The sequence below is a fragment of the Macaca fascicularis genome, chromosome 18 (genome assembly GCF_037993035.2).
Source record: "Macaca fascicularis isolate 582-1 chromosome 18, T2T-MFA8v1.1".
Classification (NCBI taxonomy): Eukaryota; Metazoa; Chordata; class Mammalia; order Primates; family Cercopithecidae; genus Macaca; species Macaca fascicularis.
Genome location: NC_088392.1, coordinates 41,958,998 through 41,984,807, shown reverse-complemented (window position 1 = coordinate 41,984,807; position 25,810 = coordinate 41,958,998). Strand labels below are relative to the sequence as shown.

At 39.4% G+C, this 25,810-nt stretch overlaps 1 long non-coding RNA gene across 1 annotated transcript in view; it reads right to left on the bottom strand.

Moving 5' to 3' along the window:
- LOC107128106 (uncharacterized) overlaps window positions 1-9,355 on the bottom strand; it is a 38,596-nt gene extending 29,241 nt beyond the window's left edge. Inside the window, exon 1 of the long non-coding RNA XR_012427082.1 lies at window positions 9,222-9,355. This is a non-coding gene — a long non-coding RNA (uncharacterized lncRNA). The remainder of the gene's footprint in view (window positions 1-9,221) is intronic.
- Window positions 9,356-25,810: the final 16,455 nt, after the last annotated feature.

The following is a 25,810-nucleotide window of genomic DNA, read 5'->3' as shown; positions in this document are numbered from 1 at the left end:
GTCCCCAGATTTGGCTTTTCTGATGTTTTGTCATGATTAGAACCAGGTTCTATATTTTGACAGAAAACTCACCTAAGTGATTGATGTGTATCTTCCCAGTACTTCGCATCAGGAGGCACATGCTATCTACTTGTCCCATTACTGGTGATGTTAAACTTGATCACTTCGTTAAGGAGCCTTCCACCATGTCTCTCCACTGTATAGATGTCACTTTCTCCCTTTGCAATTGATGAATAATCAGTGCAAATATCTCAATCACCAAATAACTTTCACCCAAGAGTTTTAGTGTCCATTGATCCTTGTGATCCTTGACTGAATCAGTTATTACTATGGTAGCTACATTATGGTGACTTTTTTCCACATTTACTGGTTGGTATTATCTGTAAGGACATGATCTCTTCTCACCAAGTAGGAACTATTCTAATGGCTGAGGTTAGCGTCATGAGATAAAGTCAGAGAGATAGTGAGTCAGATCATGAGCACCTTCTGGACCATGCTAAGGGACTCTGGCTTCATTGTAAGCACAATAAGAAAGCAGTGAAGGTACTGAGCATGGGAGAAACATGATTACCTTTTGAAAAGATCAAATTTTCTTACCATTTTTCAGCTCTCAGACTGAGAGTTAATTTTTTTTTTTTTTTTTTTTGAGACAGGGTCTTCACTCTGTCTCCCAGGCTGGAGTGCAGTGGTGTGATCTCAGCTCACTGCAACCTGCAACCCCCGTCTCTCAGGCTGAAGTGATCCTTCCAATCTAGCCTCCCGAGTAGCTGGGACCACAGGTACACGCCACCATGCCCAGCTAATTTTTGTATTTATTGTCGAGATGGGGTTTCACCATGTTGCCCAGACTGATCTCAAACTCCTGTGTTGCCCCAGCAGGTCTCAAACACCTGGGCCCAAGCAATCCACTGGCCTTGGCCTCTCAAAGTGCTAAGATTACAGTCATGAGTCACAATGCCTGGCCTAGAAGAGTTAAATAAGTTTGATAATATATTGAGTTAATCAGGATATGTGGCAAGAAGGCATTCTTATTCATAACTAGTGACAGTATACACTGATACAAATTTAGGTGTCCTGTGCTACCTGGCACATTGGCTACATCTATAAGACCACCTAGGTATGTCAGTGAGCTTTGCTCTGCTCAAAGTATTTCTGACTTCTCTTTTAAAAACTATTACCAGAATTAACTTACGAACCACAAAGAAAAGCAGTCTCATTGCTTCATTTCCACCTTTATTCTTTATTACCAACACTAAACAGCACCTCAGATGGTAGTCAACTAAGTAATTCCTGTTTCCTGCAGCAGACCTAGTGAAAAACCAATGGTGCGTTAAGGCGGAGCTGAAGGAAGAATTCTCAGCAGCAGTTCTCAACAGCAGATCTCAGAAACAAGGCTGTCCTCCTCGGGCATATCTAGGGAGATGGAGGTTAAAGGGAAGGAGACATTCTGTGTTGCTACGGAAAGAGGCAGTGCCTGTACTTGGGGCTCAGACAGTAAACACTCCAGTTTCTCTAGTTTCTTCTTCCCCCCCCTTCCTTTATTCAGTTCCTTGAGGCATATGGCAGATGCCAGCTGGTGGTAAAGGAAAGACAGTTTTCCAGGCCACAGCAAGCAGGGTGAGGGGTGGGGATGGCATTCTATATCCCCCCAATCTGGAACTGGAACCAGGTAGAGGTGGGGATAATCTGCAGGGGGACTGCGAAGTAGACTAGCCAGTGTAGATGAGTGCACTCACGCAGAGTGGCTTACCTCCCCCACCCCACCTCCTTCCTAGTGAGCTAAGGAGGACTTGGAACCAGAAAGACAATGAAGCACTCAGGTCTGTGCCAGGTCTTCCAGACTCCTCTTCCCTCCAGGTCAGAGCTCAAGAACCGGGCAGTGATTCCAATCTTATAAGAGCTTTGTTGGATGACAGCCAATGTTGAGCCTTGTCTGTCTGTAATTCTCTTTTAAATCTTCTGAGGTTTCCCCATTACTAAGCCCCCGCCCCCGACCCTCTCTTTGCCTGAAGATTAAGCTTTCAGGGAGATGTTATTTTTTTCCCACTATGTACCTGTTACTTGGGTGGAGATTTCTTTTTAATTCTCCAACCAGAAAGAACTACTCATTTCCTTTTGACTCATGGCCTGGGACACACTTTGGATACAGAGTGGGGTGGACTAACTGAGGAACCTTTTAAAGAGAAGATGCAGTATCATTTAAATGCAGAATAGACTTCTAGCCCATTTGCCAAAAGCCATCCCAAAGAGGGCTGATATGGTCTGTTAAATGCTGTAATTATAGAGTTGAAACACGTACTCTTTCAGACATGAAGTCAGAGGGCTTCTGCCATCCTGCCTGCCTAGATGAGCTGATCTGAGTACAATCACAGAGGAGCACTGGAAGATACCATAGCCCAAGTAGCCGGCCTGGGAAATGGTTTCTCAGACTGGAAAGAAGTCATCTGACCCAGGAATACTAAGAACCAAGTGAATTCCAAATTGTACACATGTGAGAAGAAACTAAGTGGTGACTAACCAAGTCATTTCCCTGTCCCAAAACCTCCTGAGCCTTCTCCTTGCCCCCCTCCCACCTCTTCCCTACCACTTACCTCTCTCCCTCCTCGCACTGCACACTCACTATCCCCACTGTGCCTCTGCTCAGGCTATGCTGTCAAAGTCAAATGCTACCCACCCTCCCTGCCCACCTTACTTGCCCCCACTGGAACCCTGCAGCAGTTTATGTTACAGACTGGGCTTTCAATCACCTGATTCCACACAGCCTTATAATTGGCATTAGTGGCACCTGTGACAGCAAATCAAGGTCTTCCCAATACAGAGTATTTTTTTCCTACAGTTCCCACAAGGTTAGGCACAACATTGGTGCTTAAAAAGACTGATTGACCAACTAACATTTGACTTGGACATATAAATAAAGCCCAGGCATGGTGGCTCATGCCTGTAATCCCAACATTTTGGGAGGCCGAGGCAGGAGGATCACTTGAGCCCAGGAGTTTGAGATTAGGCTGGGCAACACAGCAAGATCCTGTCTCTGTTAAAAAAGAAAAAAGGAAATGTAAATAAAATAGCCCCATGCATCAGCAACAGTCACCACAACTGAACTGTCACACTTTTTGCACCATCTTCTGAATTCAGCATTGTCTTTCTTACACTGTGGGATGCAAATCATGGTATTCTTATGCCAAAACAACTCCTGTGCCTGTCTTGTACTCTGAAGACAGTAATTACTGGCCTTGAAGTTTTCTGTTGGCATGAGTACTACGATCCCCGAAGGAGTGGAATGCAGTAGCTACAGTTTCAACTGACACACATATGACTCTATCCCCCAAGCCCCAAATGTGCAATAAAGAAGGTAAAAAATAAGCTGTCCACTTGGCTTCCAGGAACAGCGTGGAAACCTCAGATCTTATGGCCTGCCACACTGGAAGGCCTATGCTGATTTGAAAGAAGCGATCTCTAAAATCCACAGCAATGCTTCAGTGCTCCTAAGGGGCCACTTTACTTTTATAAGCTGGGTTGGGTGAATTGGTCCTCAACCTGCATCTCCTCCAGGCCCCATCCTCACTCCAAACATATACATATTCCAAAGCTCATCAGAACCTTTGATCACAAAACAGACCATGATAGCAGCTGATCAAGATGGAACCCTATGAAAGGCAAAAAGAGCAGGGTGGAGGAAACATACCATGCATTTCAAGGAAAACAACTTAAAAATTAATGAGCTCTCAGGAAAAGACGGCATCACAAGAAAATCAATCAACCTAGATCTTCTGAGCACCTGTCAGTCGATCAAGAAGCATTTATTGCATGCCTACCATATATAAAGCACTGCTGGAAACATTGAAGCAGACACAGAGACGTAGCATATATAAAAAGCAAATGTTTGGGGAAAAGTGATTTTAGCCTCTGATCTCAAGGGGCTTGTATTAGTCCGTTCTCACACTGCTATAAAGATATACCTGAGACTGGGTAATTTATAAAGGAAAGAGGTTTAATTGACTCACAGTTCCACCTGGCTGGTGACAGTTTGGCTGTGTCCCCACCCAAATCTCATCTTGAATTGCAGCTCCCTTAATTCCCACATGTTGTGGGAGGGACCCGGTGAGAGGTAATTGAATCATGGGGATGAGTGTTTCCCGTGCTGTTCTCATAATAGTGAATAAGTCTCATGAGATCTGATGGTTTTATAAAGGGGGGGGTCCCCTACACAAGGTCTCTCTTGCCTGATGCCACGTAAGATATGTCTTGCTTCCCCTTCACCTTCTGCCATAACGGTGAGGCCTCCCCAGCCATGTAAAACTATGAGTCAATGAAACCTCTTTCTTTTATAAATTACCCAGTCTCAGGTATCTCTTTATTAGCCACGTGAGAACAGACTAATACAGCTGGGGAGGCCTCAGGAAACTTACAATTGTGGCAGAAGGGGAAGCAGGCACCTTCCTCACAAGGTGGCAGGAGAGAGTGTGAGCGTGTGAAAGTACAGGAAAAACTACCATTGATAAAACCATCAGATCCTGTGAGAATTGACTATCACGAGAACAACATGGGAGAACCACCCCCATAATACAATTACTTCCCTCCCTCAACACATAGGGATTACAATTCAAGATGAGATTTGGGTGGGGACAGAGACCCAAACCGTATCAGAGGTCATAACCTAAGTGGTGGTAATCAAATCTAAAGCACATTTTGTAGCACACACACTCACTATTCCAAGGTTTCTTTCGTGAGTGTCCATGTCACTGTCTTCCCAGGACCCCCAAAGGAGCCTTGTGCATGTATCTCATGAACATCCAAGTACCACTTGCTGTGGCAAGCAGGCGTAACTTTCAACAGGGGTGGTTAAGGAAGACTTTGCAGAGAGGATGGAATTTAAACTGGGTTCTGGCCAGGCACGGTGACTCACACCTGTAATCCCAGCAGTTTGGGAGACCAAGGCAGGTGGACCACCTGAGGTCAGGAGTTCAAGACCAGCCTGGCCAACATGGTGAAACCCCGTCTCTACCAAAAATACAAAAATTAGCCAGTGTAGTGGCGGGCACCTGCAATCCCAGCTACTCGGGAAGCTGAGGTAGAAGAATTGCTTGAACCCAGGAGGCAGAGGTTGCAGTGAGCCAAGATTGCGCCATTGCACTCTTGCCTGGGTGATGAGAGTAAAACTTGGTCTCAAAAATAACTAAATAATAAAAATAAATAATAAATAAAATAAGCTGGGTCCTTATTTTATTTTTAGACAGGATCTCACTCTGTCATCCAGGCTAGAGTGCAGTAGCACAATCACAGCTCACTGAAGCCTCGACTTCCTGGGCTCAAGCAATCCTCCCACCTCAGCCTCTCAAGTAGCTAGGACTACAGTTGCCTGCCACCATGCCCAGCTAATTTTTTTTTTTTTTTTTTAGATGGAGTCTTGCACTGTCACCCAGGCTGGAATGCAGTGGTGCGATCTTGGCTCACTGCAACCTCTGCCTCCCAGTTTCATGGAATTCTCCTGCCTCAGCCTCCCAAGTAACTGGGATTACAGGCGCCTGCCACCATACCCGGCTAACTTTTTACATTTTTAGTAGAGACGGGGTTTCACTATGTTGGCCAGACTGGTCTCAAACTCCTGATCTCATGATCCACCTGCCTCGGCCTCCCAAAGTGCTGGGATTACAGGCGTGAGCCACTGCACCTGGCCCCACCCTTTTTTGTTTGTTTTGAGAGATGGGGTCTTGCTATGTTCATCAGGCTGGAAACCTGGGTGTTGATACATTTGGAAGCGCAGAGCAAAAGCCAGATTGATTTCCAAGGCAGAACGGAGCTGAGAATTTAAAAAGAAAGTTAGACATAGATAGGCCTAATTGTAATATGATGAATGCTCTCTTACCAGTATAAACAAATTACAAAGGGAGTGATAAGAAGGGGCAATGAAGTTTGGGGAGGGAAGGAAAAGTCTGTGGTGGAGGTGATAACCTGAACTTGGCTTTGAGGAATAAACAGTTTAATATCAGGGCATCAAGAGAAGGATATTCAAGGTACTTAGGATGAGAATAGGCAAAGGCACTGAAGCCAGAAAGAGACTTGGGGCAAGAATGTCTCTGTTGGGTCAAGACTTTGACAATGTTAAAGATTCAATTTTCTTCATATATGCCCCCCTGCTGTCTTTCCAATAAAGGTAAGCCCTGAAGCCTGACAGCCACAGGAAAGGAGAGGGTGTGTACTAGAGTAACAGCACAGTTGCTACTCAGCTGTGACCCTCAGAGCCTGCCTTTTATTATTTTGATTATTCTTTGGCATCTCTAGGAAGATGACAAGTAGTCTTCAAAGTCAAGCTTTACTGAGAATGAAAAGGGAGTTCTATATTCTAAGAGCTCCATTCACATACTAAAAGCAAAGCTTGGACAATTGAACATGAGTTTTACTCTAAGCCATGGATAAGAGAAACTCATAATATGATGTGAGAAGAGTCTCTTCATTAGGTAGGAAGTGGAATGACTCCCAGGGCAGGGAGAGAAAGATTCAGAAAGGAAGAGGAGATAGTAAAGAGAGAGAGAGAGATTGATTGAGATTACAATTGCCCCGTTGGGAAATAAACAGAAACTGCGGGATGGGTATGCGAGTCTTAGAGCAGCAGGGTTAGTTAACTACTTTCCTGGCATAGCCTGGGGAAGACTGCAAGCCACTCAGAAAAGTCTACTCATGACTTAGAGGCTTACCCAGTATGGCACAGGAGCACTAGCTCAGCATTAGTGGAAGGAGGTGTCTAGTCAGTCTGAGAAAATGTTGGCTTCCCAAAGCTTGAGCAAGATATTCAGTACATCCCAAAGTTTCAACATCATCCCTTCCCACCCACTCCAAAACCCAGCAGATTAATAGTCCCATAGTTGGGAGATGGAAGCTATTTAAGGTAGAGACCTTGAGACCAAAGGCAATGGCAGAGTTGTGGTCAGCAGAAGGGCATGACAGCATGTTAATAAAAGTCAGGGACTCACTTACATTAACCAGTAGATTCAGTGACATCCAACAAAGATGGCAGGATGAGCACCAGCAGGATTGTCAAGCACCTCAGCACATGCATTAGAGAAACTGTTTCCTATGTCACATGGAGATGACTGTTCTCCTCACCCACTAGATGCCATCATGAGGAAGATAGGAAGAACCTTTGAAAAGCTGAGCATTTATCCAAAGAGTTGGTTTTAAGCCTGAGATAGGCTATTTGAATCGAAAGAGAATGTTATCTTTGATTGGCAAGTTTAAGGCCATCCACCTCTTCCCACACCCTCCCAAAACCAGATGGGATGCATGAGAAATTGATGTGAAATGAAGGAACTGTAACTTATGTATGATCCGAGTTTTAATGTGTGGGAGCTGGGAAGAGGGAAGAACATTGATAGAAAATCTGAAAGCTCACAGGGAATGTGGTCTAAAGCAGAGGTTTAAGTCCTGGCTGATAATCACTTTGGGTTTTCTGAAAATGCAGATCCCAATGCTCTAATTTCAGACCTGCTATATCAGAATCCCATAATTGAGACCAGGGAATCTGCATTTTAGAAGCTCTCCTTGTGACTACAATTTGGAAACCACTTATTTAACCACCAGTACAAAAACTGGCCTTGAATAAGACAGTACTTCCTCCAAGTCTGAGTACAGCACCCAGGGACAATTGCAGCAAATGGAGGGGTGATTCAGTAAGGAGGGAGTGAAACTGAAAATCAACATGGTTTGTGTGAACTGGTCTCGACACACTTGGCTGTGAATAGCACGGATAGAAAGTAGTTATGGGGGTTGCAAGGACGTTGTCTCAATTTTCCTGTTTCCTGTTGTATTAACAGAGGAGGATTTACTGAGCCCATGTAGGTGCCAGAGTTTAAATTTTCAGAGGAGGAATAATTGACATACATATGAGTTCTAGAGAAGCCTTGCAGACTTACCCAGGGCTCAGAGCACACGGCTTAGTCCCGACATAAGAGACCATTTTTCCTCTGCCATTTGGCTAAGAAGCTGAGGAGAAACTGGCAGTGAGGGAGGAGGTTGAGAATGAAAGTTCTGGAGAGTCACCTAAGAGATGGTAAAGACATACCTCATGTCTTGGCTTCTAGAGCCCGGAGATAAGATCAGCTTCCCTTGAAAATGTTAGCTCCCATGCCACATTTAGTCAAGACAACAGTAACAAAAGGCTTTCTTCAGGGATGCAGTGGAAATGAGTTTGAGATAAAAAGGAATTTATTTATTTGCACCTATGTATTGTTCAGAAGTTTTAGGTCTTATGAAAAAAAGTTCTTTATAAATTATACACAATTGGGTAGCTTTAAAAAATACCAAAATATACAGTGGTCACCCTAAAACTAACACTTTTGGATAATGCACTTATAAATTGGAAAATGAGAAAAGATAGAGTCTAACTGCCTAAACAACTTATTAAAAACATTAACAAGTAATAACATATTTTAATGTAATACTGCTGATTAATTTGTCACATTTAATACATGTCCAATATATTTTCTATGTACTGTGAAAGTTTTTGGGAAAATAAAGTAACTTGGGTTGCAGAAACTACAACTTTTCACAAAGATTACCCAGAAAATACTTTTGCCTAGGCACTGCCTGTCCAACTTCAGACTGGCACCACCCTTGCTATTGATCTTTGTAACCAAGGACAATTATCTCAAAACAATTATGCAACCCTCATTTTTCTTTGAACTCTTTGTCTTCCTTTACTTCCCTGAATACACACATAGTTTATCACGACATGGGTCTTTTTTTTTTTTTTTTTTTTGAGACGGAGTTTTGCACTGTTGCCTGGGCTGGAGTGCAGTGGCACATCTTGGCTCACTGCAACCTCCACCTCCCAGGTTCAAGTGAGTCTCCTGCCTCAGTCTCCCAAGTAGCTGGGATTACAGGCAACCACCACCACACCCATCTAATTTTTTGTATTTTTAGTAGAGAGGGGGTTCCACTATGTTGGCCAGGCTGGGTCTCTAACTCCTGACCTCATGATCGGCTTGCCTCAGCCTCCCAAAGCGCTGGGATTACAGGCGTGAGCCACCGCACACAGCCCATGACATGTGTATTTCTACTGCAATGCTATATTCCCAAATAGAGTTTTCTTTTAGAGAGCCTCTCTGTGTTGACATAAATGGTGTTCAGCAGTAGGACCTGAAGTAGGACACATTTCAGAGGGAATTGGTGATCTCAGAACCAGTATGCAGTACTCACAGGAGCCCTTTGGGCTCTCTACTTACATAGCTTATCTGTTCTGCCCTGGTGAGTCATCTCTCAGGCGGAGGCTCCCACTTTTGGCAGAGGCGTTTTGACTTGACTTTGGAGTTGTCTTGGTTCTAAGACCACTTTCATAGAGGACTTTACATCCCTCCTGGCATGACAAAAGACTTTTTGTCTTTCCTGGCAAGTGTCCCTCTGGTTTGAGTACTCTGGATTAAAAAAAAAAATTGTTTTAGAGACAGCATCTCACCATGCTGCTGAGGTTGGTCTTGAACTCGTGGGCGCAAGAGATCATCCTGCCTCGGCATCCCAAAGTGCTGGGATTACAGGCGTTGGCCACCACGCCTGGCTGAGTACTCTGGATTCTGAGGCATGCCTTTTCTGGTGAATTTACTTTGGGTTCTTCTGTGTTATTTATTTATTTTTTAATCTGCATGACTGGGTTAAAACTTTTGGGAACACTGATTTTGGTTTTGTTTTGGTAACATGCACCTGTAAGTGATTTGGCTCTTTTCCCATTTCTGAGCATCTCCCAGAAGTGAAAATAAACATTCTAAATTTTGGGTACAGGATGGCTCGTTAAAAGTCACTAGGGCACTTGCCACCAACTAAAACACAAGTCCAAACACCTGACTTCTCTGTCAGGATTTATAGAATTTTCTTTGCTCTTAAGAGATTGAGAAGAAACAAAATGGAAATTCTCCAACATTAAGGCATGCCCGCTTTTCTGGGACTTCAGATCAGCTATGTGGCTTTTCTCATGCATGTTTTTGGATCAATGACCATTATAGAGATTAAACTCCCCAAGCTTGTTTATTCTTAGTACCCAGAGACTACAGCTATAGAGTTGACATGTAGAATCTTCTAAGTTCTCTGTTTTGTTTTTATTTTCTGCCTACTTTAAATCTGCTGAAGTTTCTGCAGGTGTTGAGATAAAACTCATTCCTTACAGCATTCCAGCCAAGACCAAAAAAAGAAAAAAAAAGGTCTTAAAGGGCCTTCAAATTAATGGCTTTACAAATTACAACAGCTCCAAGTATCCCTTTTAATGTAAATTCAGGTTTTCTTAATTACTGCTTAGGGTGATGGAACAGTTAATTAAAGGATTAATAGCCTAGAAGAACTAGATAAATATTTATAAAAATTAGGCTCTCAACCAGTTCAAAATCTTGAGCTCAGGGCAATAACACAAGGTATCTCTGGTCTAGCATAAAAATTGTTTGCCTGCTGGCCGGGCGGGGTGGCTCAAGCCTGTAATCCCAGCACTTTGGGAGGCCGAGACAGGCGGGTCACGAGGTCAGGAGATCGAGACCATCCTGGCTAACACGGTGAAACCCCGTCTCTACTAAAAAATACAAAAAAACTAGCCGGGCGAGGTGGCGGGCACCTGTAGTCCCAGCTACTCGGGAGGCTGAGGCAGGAGAATGGCGTAAACCCAGGAGGCGGAGCTTGCAGTGAGCTGAGATCCGGCCACTGCACTCCAGCCTGGGCGACAAAGCGAGACTCCGTCTCCAAAAAAAAAAAAAAAAAAAATTGTTTGCCTGCTATGCAAAGGCCAAAAAAAACAAAACAAAACCCCCCACCCACAACTGCTAAAACGCTTCCCTGCCCGCACTGACTAGTCAAAAAAACCAGAATGGCAAATAAAAAATTCATTACTAAAAATTCAAGGCCACTTGGAGATTGTTTTTTCTTATACAATTCAGCTAGTCCTAGCTAAAAATGTAAGCATTTAAATATTTAACATTAAACTCATTTGAAACTGAAAAAAGGGAAAAAAGGGGTTGGGGAGGTGGGATGAGAGGTTTTTAAAAAATCCAAACTGCTATTTACTGAAACTTTTGGTTCACAGCCATAATAAGATTACCTATTCTATAAGTTGACCCAGTTGAGCAGGTCCCATTTTCTCAGAAATACAATTTGAATCCAGTAACTGTCTTTTATAAACCAGCAAGTCTGTATTACTATCGTATGACTAAAATTCTAAAATAAAAGCTATGTTTGTGTATGTGTATGTTTAGGTGTGTTTACACATATGTACATATATTATGTTGTATGTTGTGTCTACATAGTAAAATCTGGTATAGTTGGCCACAAATCCAAGGAATTCTATTCATGTTGGCTCAGATAAATGAGGGCTAATATAAAATATATAGTAATTAACACAAATGCCTTTTAGTTCATATAACTTAAGTAAACATTTGATAAGCTGGTTTTAAAATAATTGGTAAATCAAAAATAAGTGACTTTAAAATTTTTGCCTGAATTAATATACTACTCAGTTTTATATTTGTCTCTGTTAGACATTTTAAGGTCATAAAACTATAAACTCAACTTAAAAACAGAATGATCTTTGTATAACTGTAAGTTGGACTAATTTAGTATTACTGATTTAATGAAAACAGCTGTATCCTCTGAGTTACTGGCAAAATACCCATGTATTTCATTTTTATGGTTCTTAATTGAACACGATATTCACAGGTAATAAAAATGCTTAACAGGAAAATCACTTGAAATGATTAGTTATGTCTAGTATCTCAGTTTTTATAAGTAATCTAAGAATAACTGTTAAAAATGAATTGGATGGCTATACATGGGATAAGCAAGGGTGAGACACGGTGGTATGCATCTATAGTTCCAGATATACTCAGGAAACGGAGGCAGAGGATTGAGTTTGAGGATGGAGTGTGTACAATTGTGCCTGTGAATAGTCACTGAACTCCAGCCTAAGTAATACAGCAAGACCTTGTCTCTAAAAAGCAAACCAAAAGAATGTTTTTAAAAATAGGATGTTAATGAACTTTTCATGTATTTGAAATCTTATAAATTAACATTCATTAAATGGATCATTTCCAAATAAAATAAAAACCAATACATAAATTGTTGAAAATATTAGTTTGTTCTTGGCTTCCTAAATTATAGAAAGACTAAATATATTTGGGTCCATTAATACACAAAGTTATAAGGAAACATGTTTCTAAAAATTATAAAATGGTTCTCATCTATAAAATGCTGATATAACAGTTCAAAATTTTGCTTCCTAGGTTTTCACTAAAAATTAAGGTTAATAAGAGTTAAAATTGGAAAATAAAGAATTCCATATATAAAGTGTACTAAAAAAGATACGTTTTGATGAAAAAAGTTATAAGGTATAAAAATTGTTTTTTATTGGGAAAAAATAGTTGTTTAAATTCAGAGTTTATTAGAGGTTGTTTCAAATATGGAAACAAGACAGAAAGGAACCACTAAATAGGAGAAGAAGAGAAATATGAAGGAAGTTAATGGGTGTGAGAATGTACCTTTGGTAAGGAAGGTTACAAAGTTAACAGAATAATTCTGTATGAGTCTTGCACAGTAAATTTTTGTCCTAAAGCAGGATGACCAGTTGTTTAAGGGGAAGTATAAAACAAAGCAGAAAGTTTAAGCATGTCACTGAAGGTCTGTGCAGGTCACGAAAGGTTCATGAAGGACATATTTATGAAAGGAGTTTTGTGTGTAATTAAGTTGGCTATAGGTTAGAATGCAATCATAAGATATTAAGCTTACATATATATTTACACATATGTATACATACAATAACACAGTATATTCTATACATATGCTATGTATTTGTATATACACTATCGTGTAAATGCTATACATGCACATTATATATATATACACACACACACACACACACACACACACACACACACACACACAAATACTAAAAATTCGGTCCCCAATGTTAGAACAAGGTTCTTTTTAAGGATCTGGTCTTAATAAGATTGAAAGAGGTTTTAATTTTTTTTTTTTTTGAGACGGAGTCTTGCACTGTTACACAGGCTGGAGTGCAGCGCCATTCTTTAGGCTCAACCTCCCAAGTAGCTGGGACTACAGGCGCCTACCACCACGCCGGGCTAATTTTCTGTACTTTTAGTAGAGACAGGGTTTCACCGTGTTAGCCAGGATGGTCTTGATCTCCTGACCTCATGATCCGCTCGCTTTGGCCTCCCAAAGTGCTGGGATTACAGGGTGAGCCACTACGCCTGGCCGAGGTTTTAATTTTTAATTCTAAAATCAGCCATCTTCTAAACCGTAGTTTTAATTTCTGCCATATTTCCTTCTGAGATCCGTTTAATTTCCCCTGGATTCGGGTTAGAAAGGCTTTTTTCATTTAAAATGGTCATTTCATTTCTTGAGGTAGAGTTTTCTTCTTGAAGATCTTGATTTATATCTTACAAGTTCAACCTTTGCTGTATCTTGCTGCACCTTATTTGCAAGTCACACATCATTGCCTTCAGCTTTTTCTCCCCTTAAGAAGGTACATCTTTTTGTTTGGCGGGGGTGATAACTCAACTTTTTCATTAGCTCCTGTAACCTTTTTTTCCTCTGGTTCTAACTCTTGCTGTTACGAATTGATACTGAAATGTTCTGTAGAAGGCCTAGAAAAAGCAATGTTTTCCTCCCGTATAACTTGATTCTGAGTTCTTGGCTTTTCTTGTTTGAATTGTTCCACGCAACCAGGACATTTCTCGTAATATTTCCAAGAGCCATGTATTCTACTCAACATACTAGCTTTCTTTACATTCCTCTATAATAAGGCATACACTCATAACCTTGGAAATACTCTTCCTGTGTCTGATTAAATTCAAGTACCTTTTCATCAGATTCAACTTTCAGAATATCCAAATAGGCTTCCTGTAAGGAAAGGCAGTCACACTGCAAGAGGTTTTTCTTTACCATTTTGGTAACTGGCCTAAGAAAGATTTTATGTTCTATCAAGATAAATTCTTGTGTTTCAGTTTTTTTTTTTTTTTTTTGCTTAGGAAAAATGAAGCTTTGAAAAGATGAAGGTTTTTAAATGTATGTAACTTTCTGTACTGCTTCTGGTCTTTTGGTTATCGTTTTTGTTAAATATTTTACAGTGACCTGTGATTCTGTTTTGAACCCTTTGACATCTTTGACAGCCTTCTCTAGGATCAAGTTCTAAATTAGGTTTTTGACTTAAAATTACCTTTGGAGTTTTCCACTCGGGCCTCTGGAAAGCCTCAGAGTATGTGTATGCCATCTGGTAGAGAAGTTAGCTAATTAGGCTTGTTTGATGTATTAAATTGTATGAAAAGCATTGTCTAATGATGTAATACTAGACACAGTTACATTTACGAGTATGTTATTGATATGAGTGTTCCAAAATTGTATAATGCCGTTAGAAATCTATCATCAGTCATAATTCTGATTATGCTGTTTGCCACAAAAATAACCAAAACTACTTGTCTATTTTTGGTTATGGTAAACTCTCATCAGATTTTTAATCATGGTTATTCTAAGTTTTTGTCATTCCCAGTTATTGCTTTTTCTCTAAAAGTATTTGCAATCAGATTCATGAAAAAGATGCTAGCACATTTTAAATACAGGTTACTAATAACTTTAATGCCAATGGACTAAATATTTTTTCAGAACTTGAATGGGTCCATGTAACTACTAGTTAAGATCAACCACAACAAAAAAGTTACATGAGACTGAGTAACTGAAGATGTTTGTAACTTTTATGTGAAGCATTATTGGTTTTTTACTTAAATGTTTTGTTTTTCATATTAAAGGAAATTATCTCATGCTATCTATAGTTTACAGCAATTTGGAATACTTTTGTGAACAAAGGTGGAAATATTTGCTTTTCCTTTCTTCTTGATTCCTCCAATTTGGAAACTGAGTATTCATTTGTTTTTGTTTTTGAGACAGAGTCTTGCTCTGTTGTCCTGGCTGGAGGGCAATGGCACGATGTTGGCTCAATGCAACTTCTGCCTCCAGGGTTCAAGCAATTCTCCTGCCTCAGCCTCCCAAGTAGCTGGGACTACAGGCATGCACCACCACGCCCAGCTAATTTTTGTATTTTTTAGTAGATACGGTGGCTGGGCGGGGAGGTTTCACCATGTTGGCCAGGCTGGTTTCAAACTCCTGACCTCAGGTGATCCACCCATCTTGGCCTCCCAAAGGGCTGGGATTACAGGCATGAGCCACTGTGCCCAGCCTATTTGTGAGTATTCTTAAGGCAATATGATTTGCTTAAGTTAAATAAAAATCTGCTCTCATTATAACAGGATACAACTGGAAACACTGGTTGTATTACCAAGACTTTGACTGAAATGTCATATTTGATAATCTGTAGAATGCCTGGCTTCAATGTTCTCAGCATTACACTGAATTAAAAACTGTCATCTCCTGGCAGGCCCAGGAACCTTAAAACTATAGGTAAAATCTAAGTCTACCTTGATTTAGCTTCCTAGCCTCAAGGAGGTTTTTAAATCTGAGATTACTGTGACCATACTACTATTCTTGCAGACAAAATCTGATAAATTTTACAAATCTGTTTTATTCTGAGTATCTTCGGTAAAAATCTGGATAACTTTATGTTTCTGAAGGAAGCTATATGTACCTGTTATTAGATCGCAGCTCTGTACTCTGTTTTGAAACTCCTGTTATCCACCTGCAGACCGGATTTGCTCCTGAACTCTCCTAATTTCCTTCAACATTTGGCTATAACTCTCTAAGAAAAAAAAAACAAACAAACAATTCCCATGCTCTGAGGCCTATAAGCTAAGATGTGATGAATTTTTAAAGGAGCAAGTCTCATGGTGATGTATGGGTCACACAAAAGTTCACCACACCAACCAATGCCACAGCTAGAGACATTCAAACTGCAAACCAGGACAAAAAGTTGATGATTTCAGGCTGTAGACATTTTCCCCAAGACATCAGAGCAAGAATCGTATTATAATTTGATTTATTCAATTGGTTGCCTTTAAGCCTAGATTCAGGGCTCAAAACCATTATGCAAACTGGGATTGTTACATTACTATTAATTTTACTTTGTATACTTCCTTTTTAAACTTTTTATCTGTTATTTGTCAAATTTTTTTGCAGAAGAAGTACAATTCCTAACAAATAATGCTAGAGCCCAGCACTCTGAGGGGACAACGAGGGACTAAGGAAAAAAATTTAAAAACTTAATAATAGACTCCAGGTTGACTTAGCCTGAGTGCCACTCCCTTCAAGCCTCCCTGCACTCAAAGGTGGCTAAAAGGGTTTTAACACTGACTTTTAGTTGCCAATCACTCCTGCCAATGCAGGATGCACGACCAGACCAATAATCTGGGAAAGGTCTATTCTGTCACCAAGGGACAACCAAAGCCTAACTACAAGATGACTGATCATAGATACTTTTGGAAAAATATATTGATCAAGAGAGGGAAAGGTGAAAGCTATTAGAATCAAGACGGAGTCATGTTTCCAAAAGCCCTGACAAATGGAGCCAGGGAAGTCCATGAAGAGAGGGTTCTTACACACTACCTCAAAGACCCAGAAGAAACCACGCCAGCTTGCACGAACACTATTCCCAACCTTACACAGAAAATACTTTTGCGACACCTGCCTAGCTCATTGTCCAACCCCGAACTGGCAGCATCCTTGTTATTAATCCTTGTAGCCAAGAACTATTATTTCAAGAGAATTATATAATCTTTATCTGTCCTTTAAAAACCTGTCTTACTTTACCTTCCCGAATACACACAGTTTACTACAGCATGCATATTGACTTCACAATGCCCTATTCCCAAATTAACATCATTTTCTTTTAGAAAGCCTCTGTTACTTAGGTTGACAGTTACTACACCTGAAGACTAAATGCTAACTGATCAATAAAATTCTTTGGTTCTACTGTATACTTTTATTTGGGGACATCTGTTCCAAACACACTAATTACAGTACACTCACTTTTTAATATAGACAGTATACATTTTTTAAAATCACACAAAAAGTATGTCTAAAATTTTTATATTTAATTTCAAACACCAAACTTAAATAGACCAATAACACAGATCTTCCGTGGTCCACAAATCATGGTAAAAAACTTTGTTTTCATATGCCCATTATGGCTTGCTGACTGGCTTACTGCATTTTAGATTTTCCTTATGATTTTAGTAGCTTTCTCTAATGGAATGTGCTGAGTGAAGCTTCAAACATTTTCCATTGAACATACACAGATATCCAAATAAAGACTGGAAAAAATATACACCAAACAGTCATTTTCTCTGGTTGTTGGAATCTGGGTGATTTTTTAAAGTCCCATCCACTGTGCTGCCAGTAAAAGACCACAAAATATTTTTGTGTATTTACAGGAACGTGATAATCAAAAGTTGTTGTGGGACCATTCAAGATGAGTGCAGGGAAGGGAAGCCCATTTAAACATATATTCAAGGAAAAATAAATTAAGTTACCTGAACATTTGGGTAGAAATACTGAGCACTGCTATGGTCTGTCTCCCAAACTGTCCCTCAAATGCATCATGAGATTTTATCTTCATTGTGGTGGTGGTTGAGAGCTGGGGCCTAGTGGGAGATGTTTGGTTCACGGAGGCAGATACCTCATGAATGGCTTGGTGCTGCTCTTGCAATGAGTTCTCACTCTCTCAAGACTAGATTAGTCCCCATGAGTGGGCTGTTAAAAAGAGACTTGTTTGGTTGTTGTTAAAAAGTGGGTCGTTTGCACTTCTGCTTCCCCTTTGCCCTTCTCCATCAAGCTATGAACCAGCAGCAAAGCCCTTGCCAGAAGCCAGGGTCATGCCCTTGAACTTCCCAGCCTGTAGAACCGTGAGCTTTTTTCATAAGTGATCCTGCCTCAGATATCCTGTTATAGTAACATAAAACAGACTAAGGCACACAAAAGCTGAGGACTGATGTCAACTCCACTTTTAAGGGCTACCAAACACAGCCACATCACCAAAGAGAAGCTCACTTCCTGACCTCCTTAGAAGCTGAAACTTGACTCTCCGGGCAAGATAACTGTTGTCTTTTAAAAATTTCAGCATCAAAGTTAAAACATACCTTGATCAGTCAACCAAATTACTGCTAAACCAGTACTGGGAAGCTTCCTAAAGCACTCCAAGCTTCTAACAACAGCCAGCATGAAGTAAAGCAGATAGCATCTTTGCATTTAAGAAGTCAAAGAAAGGTTTTGGAAATGGCATTAACGTAAATGTTCACATTAAGAGAAAAAGGTTTCCCTGAATTGAATGATTCTTTCTACTTTCTAGTGCTGGACAGGATAGGCTCAGACTTAGAGTGTTAACTTCCAGTCATGTGATAATGGCCAGGAGCAACCACAATGCTTAACCTTTAGATAGAAAACACATTCCTTTGCTTTTGTCTTCCTTATGTATGTTAGATTAGGCTTCTATTCAATCCTCTATGAGTTAAAACATTTAGAACCAAATAGGCCATTCTATTGAGACCCAGCTTGAGCACTCTTCAGCTTCTCCACATTTTCCATTATTTGCTGGCAAACTAGTACAGTAACCTGTTAAATACAAAGCAAGGGTGTGGTAGATTGACTGCATTTAAGGCTCCAATTCTTCACCCCTCCTGTGTTCTCTCCCTTGGTCTAATAACTCTGTAGTGCCTTCTCACACTGGGTTTAGCCATGTGGCTTGTTTCTGGTGAATGCTGGTTAGCATGAAGCATGCAGACGTGAAAGGGAGTTATGGGATTGGGCTTGGTTGTTACTGCCTTCTACAACCTCCACAAAAACATGCTTGTTTAATGGAGGATAGGAGGCACATGGAAAAATGCCAAGTCTTTCCAGTTGAGGCCAATTCCCTCACGAACGAGGAAAGAGTACAACTGTTCCAGAGACACCTAACCAAAATCACTTATCTAATTCATAAACTCTTTATTGCTGCACACCACTGGGTTTTTGTGGTTGCTACAAGTTACTTTTGTGGCAACAATTGCTCCAGTATGTTTTATGTGACATTTATGAATTTGACATCTTACTTGCAAACTTTCTTAGAGAAAGATTTGTTAATTAGCAGAGTAACCTTCACCTGGTATTCTGTAGACTGTGCAGATTCAGTAATCCGATATTGAGTACCCATTTTGAGCTGAATGATCTCTCAAGTGCTCTCACTTAATTATCATAACTACCCTGAAAACTAACTTCATTTTAGGAAACTGGAGGAAATGAAGAACTTTAAGGCAGACTGATGAAAAGATTTATCTAAAGTCACATAAATTGGCACAGTCAGGGTCCAAACCCCAGGCCTCTGATTCTGAGTCAAATTGCATTTTCCATTACATCGGAAATGACCAAGGATTAAAATTAGCAGAATGTTATTCTGTCCAGCCATTAAAATCCAAAAAACTTTTGTTCTAAGTAGGCAATTTTCATTCCATTATCCAAGATAACTGACTGTATAAGACTGTTTGCTTCAAGCGTTCCATCCTTAGTATTCTTGTTAAAAATGGCCTTTAAGATATTGCTATTCCCAGTCAAGAAATACCCAGACAACTAAAAAGACTCAAGTCATGTAAATCATCCATTTCCCAGTTTAATCTTGAAGTGAAATTTATGTTCAATATCCCTCTCCAGCCAGTCACTATGTAAATTTTGAATTAAGACATTACTTTGTGGCAATATTGGTTAGAAAAAAAGCACATCCGCCTTTACAATGGTCACATAACAAATGCGGAAAGAGTGGCTATAAAAAAATAACGCACCCACCTTCAATCAAACGCAATCTTTTAAAGAATACAAACAAGCCAGATTCTCAGATATCTCTCCCTTTTGCAATTTTGATTCTGAAAAAAATATTTAAAGGAATCAATTAGGTATTCTAAAAGAAGGCAGTTTTCTAGGAGTTTCTTTAATTATGGGGGTTAGGCGTAGAGAGATAAAAATGGGAAGCAGTGCATAGGTAGTATGAAGTAGACATTTTGGCAAATAAAAATTGCACCGTATGACATGTCACATAGAAATTGTTAAAGACTTTGAATCCTAAAATTTAGTTTACTAAATGTAGCTTTTTATATTTTATATATTTTACCAACAAATAATTATGTTAAATTTAAGCATCTGAATCCTGAAACGATAAAGAACAGGAAAATAATGACTAAGCTAATAACTACACCTTCGGAGTATAAAATGTTGTCAGTGGTTTTCATTTTAGAATTAAAAATTTGAATTTCCCTTTGCCTACAAGTGTTAAGTAACTTGCAACAGCAAATTCCCCCATTAACAACTTCAAAGCATAGCAAGAATCCACAGTGGTTTACAGGCCACTAATTCTTTCACAGATGAAAGCATTCAAATATCTCTATAAAATTCAATTCCTTAGAATATGTGTTTGTGATTGACAATATACATTTTTAAATGTGGTGATAACACATGCTATTATTCATGATTTAAAAGTTGAAACTTTGATTTAACATGATTTAAAAGAAGTAACTTGTGGTTCTTGGGTAAAACACACACTAATATGTTTTTTTCAATATAAAAGAGCAACCTAGACATTCCTATAAAACATTTTTATTCCAGGTGGTAAGCTAGGCTTAAATTTTCACTTTTCAGCCAAGTGCGATGGTTCACGTCTGTCATTCCAGCACTTTGGAAGGCCGAGGCAGGCAAATCACCTGAGGTCAGGAGTTCAAGACCAGCCTGGCAAACATGGTGAAACCCCGTCTCCACTAAACATACAAAAAGTAGCCACGCATGGTGGTGTGCACCTGTAATCCTGGCTACTCAGGAGACTAAGGCAGGAGAATCACTTGAACCTGGGAGGAGGAGGCTGCAGTGAGCCAAGATTGCGCCATTACACCCCAGTCTGGGCAACAGAGCAAGACTCTCCGTCTCAAAAAAAAAAAAAAAAAAAATCATTTTTCCCACAGCAGCACATTTTTAAACAGCAAACCATTTAGAAGTGAGTCATCGTTTGTATTAAAACCTTATTTACATGGTACTTATATTTTAAGTAGTTTGATCAGATACTGCCACAATATAGTTTAGAGATAAGGCCTCTCATGAAGGAAAACTTTACAACATTTAAAATCAGAGCAAATGAATTTCTTAAGTTCATGATATGTACTCTCAATGGAGAATCGCTGTTGGGCAGTGGTTAAGGCCTCTGATTTACTACTTATCAGAAAAATCCACATACACACAAAACTCTGCTAAAATTCCAATGGCTTCTCTAGATGAATAATCTTTGGCTGTGAGCAAAAAAGTTAACTACGTTTCACTTAATACACATACACACACACACACACACACATACATACACACACACTAGGGTGTATATGCAGCAACTTCCTCATCCTCATTCCACATGTAGCCCATTCTTGGCTGGGTTATGGCTTGTAATCTCAGAACCACTGCCCCCAAAATGACTGCTCAGTAGCACAATCTCACTGTAAACTATGGAACCCAAACTATACAGCTATCCTTGGCTTTTAACTCCAAGCTATCTAGGCCTTGTGATTTTATGTGGGCTTCACAGCAGAACCTACCCAGCTTGTGGTTATCGATTTTCTGCTCACCACGTAAGCAGTAGCTCAGTAATACTGTCCAGTTTTCATGCATATCCAGACACACAGGTGAGAGTTCTGTTCCAAGATCTCATTTTGACCTCCTTCAAAGGTCTTCTCCAGCTCTCCAAATTGAATGTATTCTTCAACCCGGGGCTTAAACTGTACTCTGCCCATCTTCTTCCTGGACCAAACTGTTCAGAAGTTAACTTTTTTTTCTTGTCATCACATCTCCTTCCTAAACTACTTTAGAACTTAAGTAATTTTATTTTCACGTAACACTTAGAAAGGTGCAGAGGCAGCCAACAAAACTACTGAAGACAGACTGTAAAAACTGGCAAATCTCCATCTCAAATTCCATTTATTCTATAACCAATAAAGTCATGCAGCTTGGACTGGGGCACAGTAATACATTCTGTTCTCATGTAGCTTCCTAAAGAGCTTGCTTAGTCTATTGTTCATTTATCACTGAACCTGTTATCTGCTATGTCTGATTCAATGTTCTTGCCTTCTATTAATGTCATTTTAAGAATTACTGCATGTCTCACTATGGCAAAATAGCATGACATTTGTTTTACAAAATCAGTTAAACCAATTCTACAAATATTTCCATACCCATTTACAGCAGCAGAAGATAATTTTTATGTGCAAATTAGCTTTTTGGGTTTTTCTATTCCTATATTTGTAAACTTGTAATTTTTAGGTTGGGCTTACTGTATATTTTGATGAAAAGGGTGACTCTGTCAAAGGGGAAGCTAGATAACTGTATGTTGCAAACATGTTCATGAACACATTCTTCATCCAAACTTAGACAAACCTGGAGCTTACAATAATTGCATTGGATGACATCAGTTTGATACTGATATGCCTGCTTCCTGCACTAAGAGGCTTTCAATCTATTTTGAAGAGGGAAAAAATATGTCAAGTGGGGAGAAGCCCAAACACAGACCTTAATACTTCTCTCATACTCTTCAGCCACTTGATGAACATGTGGAATTATGGATGCTAGGGCCATTAGAAAAATCTCCTGATACAGATCAGTGTCACTACTTCAAGCTAAGCCGTGGCAGGCAATGCAAGGGTGAGGTGACAATGTAGAAGGATCTCCTCTAGTTATCCCTCAATGTTGTTGTTCAATGTTGGGAGGTCCCTTTTAGATTGTTTATATAGTGGCAGGTGGTAGCAATTATAGTAAATCTTCTTGGGTTTCCTCGTAATAAACAAGTGTTGATAAAACTGTACCAGTCCCAGGGCTATCCAATGCCATGCAGAATAGTGTATTTTAGCATTTGAGGTCCCTTTTTGTTGCATACTAAAGCATGTTTAAAATGGTTTGCAGAAAACAGTCTGCTAACCAGAAAAATACTGATTCATCCACAGAACTGAATTCTTGCAAGGCACAGAGGAAGAGTGGCTGACCTAAATATTTCTCATTTTTAAAATTATTTCATATGATTATATGAGATTATATCTTATCTAGTATTTTTCAATGGAGCCTTAAAAATGTTATTTTGTTAAAAATATATTTTAGCAAATTTCAACTCTGAAGATTTTTTTTTACAGCATAGATCTTATGTATTAGAGCACTAATGTGGCATAGGCAAACTCTAAAATAAATAAAAATGTATAAATAGCACTGTGCAGTGTGTGGTGTGTGCCTGTTATGGGGCAATATTAAGTAGTATAAATTTATCTGCCGGGGGATAGGATAATCTTTTACATAACACCAAATTAAAAAAACAAAAACATGCACTCTTAAAATCATAACGTCCATATGTGAAATACACTTTTTTTGGTTTCCATATAATTTAGGGAGTGAACACCAAAATGTAATCCCATATAAAAAAAGATCAGTTTAAATAAAAATTAGAACAATTAAAAATTAGTCCCATAGTAACATGGTAAATAACTCAAATGGCTTTCTTTTAATGCTAGGAAAACTGTCCACCTTTCAACGGTGACAGGGCTGTTAACACAGGTAAGAGCAAACAAGGTAAAAAGTGAAAGCACATACAGATGATGCACACAAATATATATAAAAACTGACCAGAAATCACAGGACGTGTCAGCAATGTTTTCTTAAGCAGAACTTTTTTTGTACTTTAAATAGACTAAAATATTTGGTGTAGGTGGGGGAAGGACAGCAGTATTCAACAATCTTAACTTGAAAACCAGCTGTAATAAAGCCTCAGCTCATTGTTTAATAAAAATAAAAAAGGAACCACATCATACTTTTGACAGTAATAGAACAAAAGCTTACAAAGAACATATTTAATATCTCCATCACAGTGCACCAAGGATGCAGCCACTGAGGACTATCAGAGGGAAACAAGGAACAGGGTCTGCATCCATCATATTGCGTTACAAAATTAATGCCATCAGAGAAAAAAATCTCACCTCACGTGCTCAGTGTTCTAGCTGGTAAGCACCTTATGAGTATGAGGCTAGAATTGAGAGAAACTGCTCAGTCTGCATCAGGACACCCAATTCCTTCACTTGCCATTGGCTGATGCATTTAATCATTTCAACACAACATTCACGGAGAAATACACCACCACATTCTGGCTTCTTGAGCAGGACAGACTGGGAAATGCAGTAGACGCCAGAGCATCAAAGGCCATGTATTTCCTCACAAGAAATCTGCAACTACAATTGGTTTCCTTTTACTATGAAAAATGTAAATTTCAGATTAAGTTTAACCCCGTAAGGACACATGATTTGTACTTACATATACACATAGGTTCAGAAGAACTTACTATCTAGTTGGCCTCTTCTCTGTTTCATTAAAACATCAGTTACCTTTGCTGGATCACGAAGTGTGAGTCTCACCACCATGCTGGTACCTTCAGCGATTACCTGTGTTATAAATCTCATGTTCCATTCACAGTAGTAAGTGCCAATAAGTATCAGAAATGTTGACAGTCATAGTGCAGCTGAGTTTAGAAGCAACTATGACAACATAAGGAAGTGAGGGTAAGTCACGAGAACACCTAAGGTGGTCAGCTCCTTCAGGTGTGCCTGGGACTTGCTTGGGTTTAGCACTGAAAAGTCCCACATCTGGGGAAACCCTCAGTCCCAGGCACATACTCACTCTTTCCTTAATATCACTAGAGAAAAGGTAAGAACTTTCAAGGGCATGAGGCTACCTTTAAGGGCATCAGTCCCCAAAATATTTTTACATCACTAGCTAATGGCTAGTTCCTCCAAGCTTGCTAAAAGGCTAGGAAGTCCAGAAATACCTTACTTAAAGGTGTTAACTTTAAGAAGAGTTTGCAGTAATCAAGCAAATTAGTGAGCAGTGTATAAAAGCTCACTCTTGAAACCTGTTTTCAGACATATCTTCTAAAGGTTCTCCTAGCTTTGTCCGGTTCTATAGTATTATACTGTATTCTCTTTTTGCAATTAATCCAGTTTTGTATGTCTTTTTTTTTTTTTTAGGTGAAAATATTCTACGCCAACTGTTTTCCACAGTCTTGCATTATATATTGAAACAAAGACTGCCAGCTGGAGAGACAGCCCTCTGATTACAAAGGCCCAGAATGTTACTTTTAACTGTGCTCCACCAGGAGGTCTGGCCTTGGGAAAAGATGGTGAAAGTAATATTCTCAGATATGAACATTTTTTATTCTGCCTACAATGCTGTGATCTAGTTCAACAACTGCAGAACTGTTTTCATCTTAATCTCTGTAGTTTTTCTTTCTTTACTCTTTTGTATAAAAGGTTAGTGGCACAGCTTCACTATCACTAATAAAAAGATACAAGTATGCCTTTAAAGTCAGGGTTGGAAAAGCAAAAATGAGGCGTGAGGTTAAACTGGTCTAAGAAAGTACTAATTTGGGTTCTGCATTTTGTCAAACAGTTAAAGGTTTTTTAAAAAATTCAAAACTCATGCATGTTACCTACTTGTTACGTGTGAATTATTTCTCACAATTTTAATTAATCTGTGTGTATATCAGTTATATAAAGGAATGGATTTCCACATTCTTAAAGCAGGAACCTATATTCACCAGAAAAGGACCCTATTGTTTCTCACCAAATTTTGTTTCAGCTTGAACAATTCAACACTGGAAATAGTAAGAGTGGCAAACAAATGTTTTCTTAGGGACTTACTGAGAAAAGAAAAACCTTACTGGAAGAACAAAGACTTAGTAAAATTTCTATTGCTACAGACAAATGCTAAAAACCAACTTTACAATAACAGCATTATAAAGGGTAGAACTTAATACAGAACCAGAAATATGGCAAGTTACCTAGTAATTAACATTGTAAAATAG